The sequence below is a fragment of the Puma concolor genome, chromosome C1, assembly GCF_028749965.1.
Source record: "Puma concolor isolate L17-30 chromosome C1, mPumCon1.1.hap2, whole genome shotgun sequence".
NCBI classification, from domain to species: Eukaryota; Metazoa; Chordata; class Mammalia; order Carnivora; family Felidae; genus Puma; species Puma concolor.
This window is the reverse complement of record NC_141674.1, coordinates 206228903-206241562: the sequence shown is the minus strand read 5'-3', so window position 1 is coordinate 206241562 and position 12660 is coordinate 206228903. Positions and strand designations below refer to the sequence as shown.

At 41.2% G+C, this 12660-nt stretch overlaps 1 pseudogene; it reads right to left on the bottom strand.

Moving 5' to 3' along the window:
- Positions 1–544: 544 nt before the first annotated feature.
- LOC112848762 (cytochrome c oxidase subunit 6B1 pseudogene) lies at positions 545–948 on the bottom strand (annotated as a pseudogene).
- Positions 949–12660: the final 11712 nt, after the last annotated feature.

The window sequence follows — 12660 nt, the reverse complement described above, 5'->3', positions numbered from 1 at the left end:
TTAAACAACTGAAATGATTTTTATGATTTTGCGAATTTGGGAGCTACTAAATTGAAGGCATTATACTTATGAATATTTCTGCTTACACCTATTTCTTTCTTTTTTGTGGGGATACACAGGGGTTTTTATTATATTTTTATGTGGTTCAGAAATTACATAAGGAAATTTTTTTGAAACTGTCTAGATAATAAAGGAAGGATATACAGATAAATTTTAGCACATACAGTGGCTTGAAGCTATTTTATGCAATCATTCACTCTACTATCTAGTATAGAGAAGGTGGTCAGTTTAATAACATAAAACAAAACAAAACAGACAATCACCCTGATGCCCCTCTTGCTCGTCACAGTACTAATTTCACCCCAGCTCTTTGCCTGATCATCCAGGTTTTTACATATACACAGTCTTGTGCTTTTTCAATGAGTATTTATTATTAGGTAAGCCATGATTCAGGGTCCCAGGGTGGGGACCACCATACACCCAGGTCCCCCCTCACCACCTTTGGAGGAGGATGCAGGACAGAGGAGAGGTGGGTGAAGCCAGTTCAGATCTTCCCAGGAAACACACCATCTGACTACCAGGCTGACACCCAGGATATGGGGCAGAGAGATTTGTACACACGCTGGTACCGTTCATGCATGGAAATGTCCACCCCTTTAGCAATCATTGACTTCTCACAGTGGTGAAAGTCCACTGCTAGAAACTGCTAGTTCTGCTAGCAGTTCTTTGTCTGGTGCTTGTTGGGGAAGTAGCTGTCAAAAGGGGAAGTCTTGTAGTTCTTGATTTTGGTCTTGACATCTTTAGCCATCACGTTGACTCCTAAGGACACCCCTGAAGCAGCTCGCAGCTCAATGTGACCCTCAGCAAAGACTTGCTTATACCTATCTCTTTCAGAATTCTCCTTCCTCCACTCTTCACCGACCTTCTCCATTTCAACAAATGTTTATTGATCCATTACCATTCTAGGTGGTAAGAATATAGAAATGAAGTTTTAAAAAAGAGAGGATAACTCCCTTCCACAAGCTGACATTCTAATGGAGATGGAGATAATATTATCTATTAGTTAATATGCAGTAGTGATAAATACTATAAAGAAAGTTAAAAAAAGGTAAAGTATTAGAAAGTGAGGTAAAGTGGAAGGGTGGCTCTTCCTATAAGGAAGTCAAGTAAAGCATCTGTGAGAAAATAACAACCAGGCCAAGATTTAGATGCAGTAAGAAAGCCATGCAGAAATGCTTGAGGAAGCACATTCCAGGCACTGGGAAAAGCAAGTGCAAAATATTGTGACATCTGTTAGGGACATCTCAAGGGCCAAGATGGCTGACCAGGGACTGAGGAGGAGGGGGATGGGAGATAACCTCAGAGAAGTGGGAAAGGGCCAGATCAGGTACTACAAGGCCAAGATAAGGAGGTCGGATGGTGTTGAGCAGGAACCAGTTTTGATCTGATTTATTTCCATGTGGAAAAACCATTGGAGTGAGAGGAAATATTGCAAAGCCAGTTAGAAGGCTATTGATATGCATAGCCTCGGTTAACTCCTAAACACAGAATTTTAATGAATTTTAGTATGATGTAACCAGTAGGTATAACCGGGTCCAAAAAAATCAGGGAACCAGAGGCCATTACCTAGAGAGTCTTATATTTTTTCCAGTCTGATTACAATCCAATGCATAGACTTTTAGCATTCCTTTTCCTTCAGTAGAGGACCCTAACTTTGTGGCCTTTCTTCAAACAGGAAGGTAGTTAAGTCTTCCAACACTGCCTCCTGCCTCCGCTATCACAGAAACATGCAAACAACTGATTTGATGTTCACAATATGTTTTACTAATAATGAGAGCAGGTATAGGAAACACATTCCCGTATGATTTACGTAGCGTCCTTCACCATTTTCTAGTTACCTGTTTAGGTGGGGTTAGAAACACCTTCATTTGCATGCAATGGAATTTCACCTTTAAAAAATGTACCTGTCTACCAGCAGAACTTATCAGTGACCTCAAACCCAGATTTTCCAAATATCTGCTCTTAAAGTGTTCATATCCTTTGCTCAGAACAAAATTATTTGATGAAAGTGTCATGTGCTTCAGATCGAGGTTTTAAAGTGATTTGATTATAGCCATAGAATGTTGGGTTTTCTGTATCATATTGACAAATCCAAAACCGTACTTCTGAATTTAACGTTCTCTAAGGAGGTGTGAAGAGCATACTGGCTGCTCTTTCTTTGGCAAAAGCTTCCTACTAGGTAGCAATGCTCCCAATGTTATTTTTGAACTATTCTGTTTTGACCCTAATCCTTTTCTTTGCTGTGGTTATGGCCCTGAGTCCTTAAATTATTGGCTCTCCTGCAGTTTCAAAAAGCTAATTCACACCACCATGCACATTAGGAAGGTGGTGTATATAATATTCCACTAAGGGAGACCCGGTGAACATTAAGCCCCCACTAGTAACTGGTCATGAGTCAGGCTACAACTGACACTACTCATTTTTCTTCACTGACAAGTTTTCATTATGTGGCTTTCCCAGAACAATTTAGAAATTGATCTGCAGCTGATGGAGGCTGGGATGAATCGGGCCCGTAAATGAACCCAAAACATCAGAGCAAAGTCAAAACCAATGCCAAGACTCCAACACCTGGTACAAGGTGAGGAACACCCCCCTCCCAAGTTCCCCCTTTTCCCTTCCCCCACCTCTTCTTCCATAGGCAGCACACAGAGATCTCAGATCCTCAAACGGACTTCTCACTCTGGGGACATCCCTATGGCCTGGAGGAGAAGCCGAAGACTTTTCTTTCATCTTCTGTTTACTTATCTTCTGCCTAAATAGGTCAGAGGTTCACATTCTTGAAAAAACAATTCCCTAGTTATGTGTCTACAGATATTAAAGAAAGGGCCTTTTGTTTTCTACAAGTTGTGTAAATCTGTTTGAAAATCTAGGGTGTTGATCTAAACTTTCTCCATGCAATTCTGGCATGCTTGGGAACAGTGGGATTACCTGACAGAGTATGCAAGGGTGAGGTTGTGCAACCCTGGGGATACTTTGGGAATGAGATGCTCTTTTTTTTTAAGTTTATTTATTTATCTTGAGAAAGAGAGAGGCAGATACAGAGACAGAAAGAGCACAGAGACGGGACAGAGAGACAGAATCTCAAGCAGACCCTGACGTGGGGCTCAAACTCACCAACTGTGAGATCATGACCTGAGCTGAGATCAAGAGTCAGATGCTTAATGGGCTGAGCCACCCAAGCTCCCTGGAATGTGATGCTCTTAAGACTATCCCAGGAGACTGAAAGAGTCTAGGGACATCCTCTGGTTCCAAGAAGAGTTAAGAGTGATAAATTTGACTTGAGCTGATAGAGTTTAGCCAGGTAAGTATTTGTGGTGGTGGTGGTGGTGGTGCCGGTAGTGGTGTGTGTGTGTGTGTGTGTGTGTGTGTGTGTGTGCATGTGTGTGGTAGGGAGGAATAAGTGGATGTGTGTTATGGGATGAATGTAGCTGTAATGGGCAAAGGGACCACCTGAGAAAGGACTGAGACTTCAAAAATAAACCTATATCTATCCTACAAATTGGAATGTAGTTAAGCCAAAATAAATAGTCCCTTTTCCCCATTCCATCCACGTTTTATGAATTATACCCACCCAATTCCCCTGAAACCAGTGATGATGTCCCAGTCTGTTTCTTCCCCTAACAACAGTCATGAGAACAGCGATCAGTTCAACAGCTATTGTGAGCAAGGCAAAATGCCAGAGGCTTTGTGATGTCATAGATTGACTACAACTGGTAAACTTTGACCCAGAAGTCACATTCTTACATTGTGAGATAAATCCAATTAATTGACAGGGAATTTCACTCTAAATTTTCTTGAGGGAAGGGGGTCATCTTCTCACACACTGAAAGTATCTTGGAAGAGCTTCAGGATAACCTTTTACCAATGAGCAAATCAATAGGACCCATCCTTCAGAACCATCTACTGAGGGTGGCCCCACCTCTCAGGTAGCTGCTCAGCCGTGTCTCTGTTGTGACAAGCCTTGTGCCCACACACATCCAAACTCCACACTCCTCTAGACACATGAGTGCAGGAGGCTGGTAGTGTGTAGGCAATAACTGAGAACCATCTGAGAGAGGAAATATCTTGGTATGAGGTCACCTACTTTGTAAATGCCATTTGAGGCTTATGCTTGTATCACCATATCCTTTTCATAAACCCTTTTGTGGTTTAATAATGAACTCTTGGTTTATTACTTTCTGTTACAGAGTCCAAAGGCACATTTCCATATCTGGCTCCAGCAGAGTGATGGGTACACAGTTGGTAATCATTCTGGGACTTACCTTTATAGCAATTATGTTAAGGAACTGAGGGCTGAATGGTTTCCACGATCAGCGGAAAATATAACAGACCAAGAAATTAATAAAAAATAAATAAATTAGCTAAAGAGTGCATCTTCCTTGAGTTATTCTATGAAATACCCAGTTATAATATTTTATTTTAAATAGTAAACTATATTTGAAGCTTAAGGCCAATTACATTTTTCCCTTTCACCTAAAAATCATGTTGGTAGTTGGCTAACTGTGTCATAGGACAAAAATGGCCTAGAGTACCTTCTCAGTGTGAGACTTGTAAGCATCTCCAGAATCCTCTTTTTGGAATGATCAAAAGGGAGGTGGAAGGTGAGTTGGAAAGAGCGTCTGTGACAGTGGTGTGAACCCAAACCCACCAACAAAGTTTCATCTTCAACAACACTTTCTGTGACTAGTTTCAGCCCAAGTCTGCTTCCTTCTCCAGGCTAGAGTTTGGATATGGGCAAGTAAGATGTCTCTAGAACAGGGCGGCTCCCTATAGACCTAGCTTTAGCCTGTACGAGTTACTTGAGGAAAGGTGGCTTTAGCAGGAGGGAATGCTACCCAATAAAGATTTCTTGAGAGAATGAGTAAATAAATGAATGAATCCACTGCTGTTTGCCCACAAAGAAGCAATCTTTTATAAATGTAGAAGGTAATTTTTAAAATGTAAATTCCGGTCAGTTAACATGGAGTGTAATATTAGTTTCAGGTGTGCAATTTAGTGATTCAACACTTCGGTACAATATCCGGTGATCATCAGAACAAGTGCACTTTCAATCTGAAGGAGAGGATATCCACATAACTCAGTTACATTAAAGAGTTATCACCGCCTACAGTTATTGGGAGTATGTCCCTTGATAGACTTGGAGGCAAAGATAACCTCAACCTGGTTATCTGTTACTCGGGAAGACTGATGTTAGTCACATGATGCCAAGTCGTCTGTGATAGTCCGTACTAACAACCTGGAGTAAGCTGTCTTTTCAAAGCTCTTTTTAACTTCCATCTCGTTAATCTTCAATGACACTACAAATGACCAAAGATGAAAAACAAACATGTTGATGTCATCAATAAAAATGATAAATTTCATCTCGCTTTTGATCAATTTCTGGTCAATTCAGTGTAATGGAAATGGAAATGATGCCCTGTTAGAATATAAAATTATGAAACTTTTGCTTAGTAGGGAAACTAACTATTATTTCTCCTTATTACTGGCTAAGCTGGTCAGTTTAGGTACCGATGTTTGTCTCTTCATTGAAGAGGGTATGGCTGGTTACATAGTTGAGATAAATAACACAGCATTCTTGCTAAAACCACCTCAACTCCTACCATATATCCATGTGTAACACATACGTGTAGATCAAAACGTTTATAACATTCACAAAGGTAAAAGCTCTAAGAGGAAGTTATGGACAACTCCCACCATCTTGCCTGGGACATTATCCTTTAATTGAAAAGGAAAACAAGTCAGTTCGGTTGAACACATTGTCCAAATTAGTCATCAAGTAAGATGATGGGCGTTAAAGCATTTTGAAAATATGCAAAAGTTTAAAAAAATGTAATATGGTATTATAATTATTAGTTATTTTCTACTGGATGTTGAGCCCTTTGAGACTGGCTTAATTGCATAGTATTTGAGATCAGATATCTTGCTGGATTGTGTTTCTAAATGATTGTCCATTTTTATGCTTAGAGTTAATATAATTATGCGTGCAGTAATGTCAACATCAAACTATGGGTTCTGTGCCTACACAAGAGCACTGATACCACTGAAGTATGAGAAACATTTCTAGTTTTTTGTTGTTCTTAGTATTTATTTCTACCTTTGCACAACAAGAAGCAAACTTCTTAAACTGAAAATAAATCTCTGAACGTGTTGCCTATAATGAAAGTTCAACGTCCGTTTCATTGCCTTTCAGCCAAATTTATATTGTCTGTAATCATATTCTAAACTTCCACATTTTCCTCAGTTTATAAAACTTCAAAAAATTTTAAAGCTATTGGTTCACTCATTCTCACTACAGTATTTCTCAGGTCTTCAACAATTATACATTAACAGGGATTAGACTAGATTAGTTCAATTAAATAAATAAATAGACTCAATTTCAGGACTTTATGTTTGAACAGAACTTCTTCCACTCCTTCCTGTGGTCACTTCTTCCATTGCACTTGTTGGTTAAACTGTGCGAGTGGACCCTCCCTGAACACCTGCAGGGCCTGGGCTAAGAATACAACTGGACACTCACACATTAGACACATTTTATCTTTTTTTAATTATTATTATGAAATTTATTGTCAGACTGGTTTCCATACAACACCCAGTGCTCATCCCAACAGGTGCCCTCCTCGATGCCCATCCCCCGCTTTCCCTTCCCTCCCACCCCCCATCAACCCTCAGTTTGTTCTGTTTTTTAAGAGTCTCTTATGTTTTGGCTCCCTCCCTCTCTAACCTTTTTTTTCCCTTCCCCTCCCCCATGGTCTTCTGTTAAGTTTCTCAGGATCCACATAGAAGTGAAAACGTATGGAGTCTGGGGCGCCTGGGTGGCGCAGTCGGTTGGGCGTCCGACTTCAGCCAGGTCACGATCTCGCGGTCCGTGAGTTCCAGCCCCGCATCGGGCTCTGGGCTGATGGCTCGGAGCCTGGAGCCTGTTTCCGATTCTGTGTCTCCCTCTCTCTCTGCCCCTCCCCCGTTCATGCTCTGTCTCTCTCTGTCCCAAAAATAAATAAACCTTGAAAAAAAAAATTAAAAAAAAAAAACATATGGAGTCTGTCCTTCTCTGTATGACTTATGTCACTTAGCATAACACTCTCCAGTTCCATCCCTGTTGCTACAAAAGGCTATATTTCATTCTTTCTCATTGCCACGTAGTATTCCATTGGAGACACATTTTAAAGTGATACAGTAATGGGGCGCCTGGATGGCTCAGTTGGTTAAGCGTCCAACTTCAGTCCAGGTCATGATCCCATACTTCGTGGGTTTGAGCCTCATGTCAGGTTCTGTGCTGACAGCTCGGGGACTGGAGCCTGCTTCAGATTCTGTGTCTCCTTCTCGCTCTGCCCCTCCCCTGCTTGCACTCTGTCTCTCTCTCTCCCCCAAATAAATAAATATTTAAAAGAATAAACTAGAGGCACCTGGGTGCCTCAGTCGGTTAAGCATCCAACTTTGGCTCAGGTCATGATCTCACAGCTCGTGAATTCGAGCCCCGCATCAGGCTCTATGCTGACAGCTCGGAGCCTGGAGCCTGCTTCAGATTCTGTGCCTCCCCCTCTCTCTGTCCCTCCTCTGCTCATGCTCTATCTCCTTCTCTCTCTCTCTTAAAAATAAAGAAACATTAAAAAATAAACCAACATTGTAATGTAATAGATGATTAAATAAAATGTGTCAGGCACCTATCTTAACCAAGATACTTTCATAATGACAAATTTAAAAATATGTCTGTGCTACTGTTTTTACATATCTAAAAAATAAAATATCATTTCAACTTATTCTCAGTAATAAAAAAGGTTAAGAATACAAGGTAACTGTAATCAAAATATACCTTAATCAAAATATATTAAAGTAAATCATATATTTTATTGAGTATAGTTTCATCAAAAATATAAATTAAGGTAAATACGAATTAAAGTAAAGGGGTGTCTGGATGGCTCAGTGGGGTAAGTGTCTGACTTTTGGTTTGGGCTCAGGTCATGATCTCACAGTTCGTGGGTTCGAGCCCTGCATCGGGCTCCTGCTTGGGATTCTCTCTTTCTCTCCCTCTCTCTCTGCCCCTCCTGCACTCTCTCTCTCTCTTAAAATAAATAAACTAAATTAAAAAAAAAAAACAAACTAAAAGTAAGTTCTAAACTTTAAAAAGTAAATAATTTTATTATACATCCCGATTTTTTTCTCTAAAATATTGAAAATATCTATCAAAATTAAGGGATAATAAATGAATTGTAGTTAACTTGGGCACGATTTTTAAATGAGTGGGTTTCAATAAAACTCACTTTTAGTTTTTGAAAGAGTTAAATCTTTCAGTATTTTCCTAAATAGGAAGCCATTCATTACCCTGTCATTCAATGTCTACCCAGTTGCCAATGTAAAGAATGTTTATCATGCTGCATTTATGGTTTGTCCCAACCTGAACATGAACGCATTTAAGAATAATTGAATTGCTGAATATTGCAAAAGATTTCTCGGCCACTGGGTTCCACTGTTGTAAATACTGTGCTGAATTCATGTGTTCTTGCAAAGCCAAGGATGGGAGTATGGACGAGCGAGAAAACAGGCACTCAGCACCACCTCCAAAGGACATGGCGTGATGGGAGAAGCTCCTGCTCTCCGAGGGGATTTGACAAGTTAATGAATTTTTCTCCTCTCTTCTCTTGCCTAAGTACTCCCACTGCTCAGACAGTCCCCGTGCCCCAAAGCCTTGCCCGCTTCCTGTGTCAGCAGCCCCCTGGCGACCCACCGGCCTCACTGCCTTTGGAAGCAACTGCGGATTATTTTGAAGTGAGAGGGAAAAGCATTTCCCTGGGGTCTGAGGACACTGAGTCACAAGAGCAGATGTTTAGGTTACAGGTTGCACCGCCCAAGGGCGAAGTTCAGAACCGCCAGCAAGAGGGGCGCCTGAGTGGCTCAGTCGGTTGAGCGTCCGACCTGGGCTCAGGTCATGATCTCAGGGTCTGCGGTTCGGGCCCCTCATTGGGCTCTTGTGCTGGCAGCTCAGAGCCCAGAGCCTGCGTGCTTTGTGTTTTGTGTCTCCCTCTCTCTCTGCCCCTCCCCTGCTCATACTCTGTCTCTGTCTCTCTCTCCAAAAATAAACAAATATTAAAAAATTAAAGTGATAGGGGCGCCTGGGTGGCTTGGTCCATCAAGCGTCGGACTTTGGCTCAGGTCATGATCTCACCGTCCGTGAGTTCGAACCCCGCGTCTGGCTCTGTGCTGACAGCTCGGAGCCTGGAGCCTGCTTCGGATTCCGTGTCTCCCTCTGTCTCTGCTCCTCCCCTGTTCATGCTCTGTCTCTGTCTGTCTCAAAAAAATAAATAAACGTTAAAAAAAATTAAAAAAAAAAATTAAAGTGATAAAAGCTCCCTGTGTCTTTGATAAAGTTCGATTTCTCATGTCTGTGACATCTGGGCCCATGAAAGTACGCGGGCAAGACAGGAGCCCAAGCCTGCCTGGGTGGAAGGTGTATGGGACGTGAACCCGGAACGATTGACAACCTTCGTGTAAAGCTTGAAGATGAAGCCAGCACAGCAGGAGGGACAGTGAACTGATGGTGAGGAACTGATCCATGGTGGAAACGTCTGAATTCCACATTCCGTCACACCTGAGGCCAGGTATACATCTGGAATTTTCATTTGGTGAGACCGTATCTCGTGTTTCTTTTCTTAAGTCAGTTTTTGGTGGGATTCCGTCATTTGCAACAGAAAGAGCCACACCTAATATAGCAGGAAACCATTCTCTTTCCAGTACGCTAATCACCAGGAAGTGTCTTGCCAGCTTTGGCTTCATTTGGTAGAATGTGGATAGGAATTCTGGAGAACCTGCTGGATGTCTGCTTCGGATTCAAACCTTGGATCGTGTCTGGGTGGCCCCTCTTTTCACCAACACCACCCAACCACCCATCCCGACTTTCTCCTTCTGGTTTCAATTGGACTTTCTCTAGATGCCAAAGACCTCTTTGAACAGCTAATAGCGACCCAGACAAGAAGATCATGAAGAGGTTTGAATATGCAAAGAAAGCCTTGAAAGCGCTTTTCATAAGAGCATCATAACTACACCTCTGACGTGTTCATGTATGCCATGTGGATCTGGTTAAAAGGGGTAAATACCTAATTTCATAGCCCACTGTTGAAGAGAGGATTGCATTTCTTCAATCTAAACAACCGCCCATTAATGCTTAATTGCCATGATTTGAAAATCTTTTCTAATCTTATTTTTCTTTCCGCCTCCAGCCGAGTGATTTTTTTCTTCCATATATTTAATCGTTAACATAGCATCAGTGTCGTTTGTAAGGTAATACCACCAGGAAAACTGCCTGTGCACTAATGGCTTAGTTGGAGGCTGCACGTTCCCAATGATTATGCATTCGTTTAAAGCTTTCATTGCACAGTAGCAAAGTCGACTTGAAGTAAATCATAAACTTCACTTTAGTGAGTGTCTCACATATCAAGATTTTTATAAGTACACGTTGACTTTTTGGTAGAGGCCCAAGCCCCAATCAGTCTTCCAAGAAAGCAAAAAAAAAAAAAAAAAAAAAAAAAAAACAAAGGAAAGAAAAACTCACAGAAATACAGTGGGTGGAATCATGCCCTACACTAATAATCTGTTTCAAAGAATACCTTCTTTCAGACTACACAAAAATATGGTGCTTACATTTTTACAAACCCACAGTTTGTGTAGAAATTATTTTATGTTTAGATATCACTCGCTAGTAACTGGTACTAAGCCAGCCTGCAAGCTACATAAACACCAGATTTTACACATTACATAGCTCACACAACATTTCGCTCTAAGCTAGTCAGTAACTTGTAAATCTACATGCCGTTTATAGTGTAACCCCGCCCAGATAGTTCGCCTGCTCGCTCTCACGATTTTGGGTGTTTTGTCGTTTGGGGAATTTTTTTTTTTTGTATTGTGTTGCACTGTTTTGTTTTGTGTGTATATGTGTGTGTGTCTGCGTGTGCGTGTGTGTGTGTGTGTGTGTGTGTGTGTGCCGGTTAAGAAAAGCAGCAGGGGGATTTATATACACACACCAAAAGAAATCAAATCATACATGTGCGCTTTTGTAAACTAGAAATTCCTGTTTCTGTTACTGTAAATCACTACCAGATGTCAAATAGCAAAATGTTCATTACTCCCCCAAATAATAGAGTTGATTAATGAGGCACGTTCACGTTATGGAATCTTGGTCTCTGTCACAACCGGACAGGGTTTAAGAAGTTTCTGCTTTTTTTTTTTTTAATCACACAGATGGAGAAATAACTTTAACTATTACGCTTCAAAGACAAAGTAAATATTAGGCATCTTGGGGCAGGGTTTGGTCATCTAAGGGGTAATAACTTCCAAATGAAACGAGGCTTTCTTCTTAAAGAACAGAAATGGTAGCCATGTCACAAGACAGAAAGATAGATATGTTTCTGGTCTATCTGTGGCTCATAACTGTTTTGTATAGGGAATATATTCTAGGGAAATTTCAGTGTGATGCATAAACTTTTTTAATTTTTTTTTTTAAATTCTTTTTTTTTAATTTATTTTTGAGAGAGAGAGAGAAAGAGAGAGCACCAGCAGGGAAGGGGCAGATAGAGAGAGACACACACAGAATCAGAAGCAGGCTCCAGGCTCTGAACCTTCAGCACAGAGCCCGGTGCAGGGCTCAAACGCGTGAACTGCGAGATCATGACCTAAGTCGAAGTCAGACGCTTAACCGACTGAGCCACCCAGGTGCCCCAGTATGATGCCTAAACTTCTAAAGGCAGTCTAATTGCTCTAGTCCAGTTCCCTGAACAATCAAATCTTGGGCTCATAACTCTGCGATGATAGTATTCGTGCAGAAGTAGTAAATAAAACCCCCATTTCTACTGAATAGGGAGTCTTCATTTGAAAAGGAGCTTCTACTTTTAGTGAAGTTAGCAGATTGTAAACAAAAGTGGTTACCAATCTGTATGCAACGCTCTCAAAGTGACACTTGTTACATTCTGACCCCCATGTTGCACCATGGTGTGGGTTCTCAGGCATGGAAGACATTTGCAAAAGGTACTATTGGCCGTGTTTCTCCCCACTTACTGTATGTGTGTGCTATTGCATGGAGGCAAAGGATGTTAACAAATAACACAAACTTGACACTGGCAGTTAATCAGAATTTTTTTGTTGACCAAGCTGACCTGGAATGACTCCTAAGCATCTGGAAACCGGCCTCTTGTCTGTGATACTTGGTTCAGACAATTTGGAACCAGTGTAGGTCTGTTCGCCTATAGGAACACATGCACCTGCATACATCTATGCAATCCACTTCTCACTCAGGCGTTTATTCACTCTTATGCAGACAAGTTGTATGTGTGTACGTATATGTGTGTGTGTGCGTGTGTGTGTGTGCATGCCATTCAATTTCTTGGGAGGCAACCTCTGGTAAGCATCAAGAACATCAACTTTGGAAGCAGTTACATACAAGTGTGAACCCTAGATCTATGACCCATTAGCAGTGTGCTTTGGTCGAGTAACCTAAATTCTCCGAACCTCAGTTCCTCCTATATAAAATGGGAATATTAATGAGAACATCAGAGAGTTATCTGAAGAATTAAATGAGATATGGTGGATGAAATATTTAGCTTTGTGTTCCACACA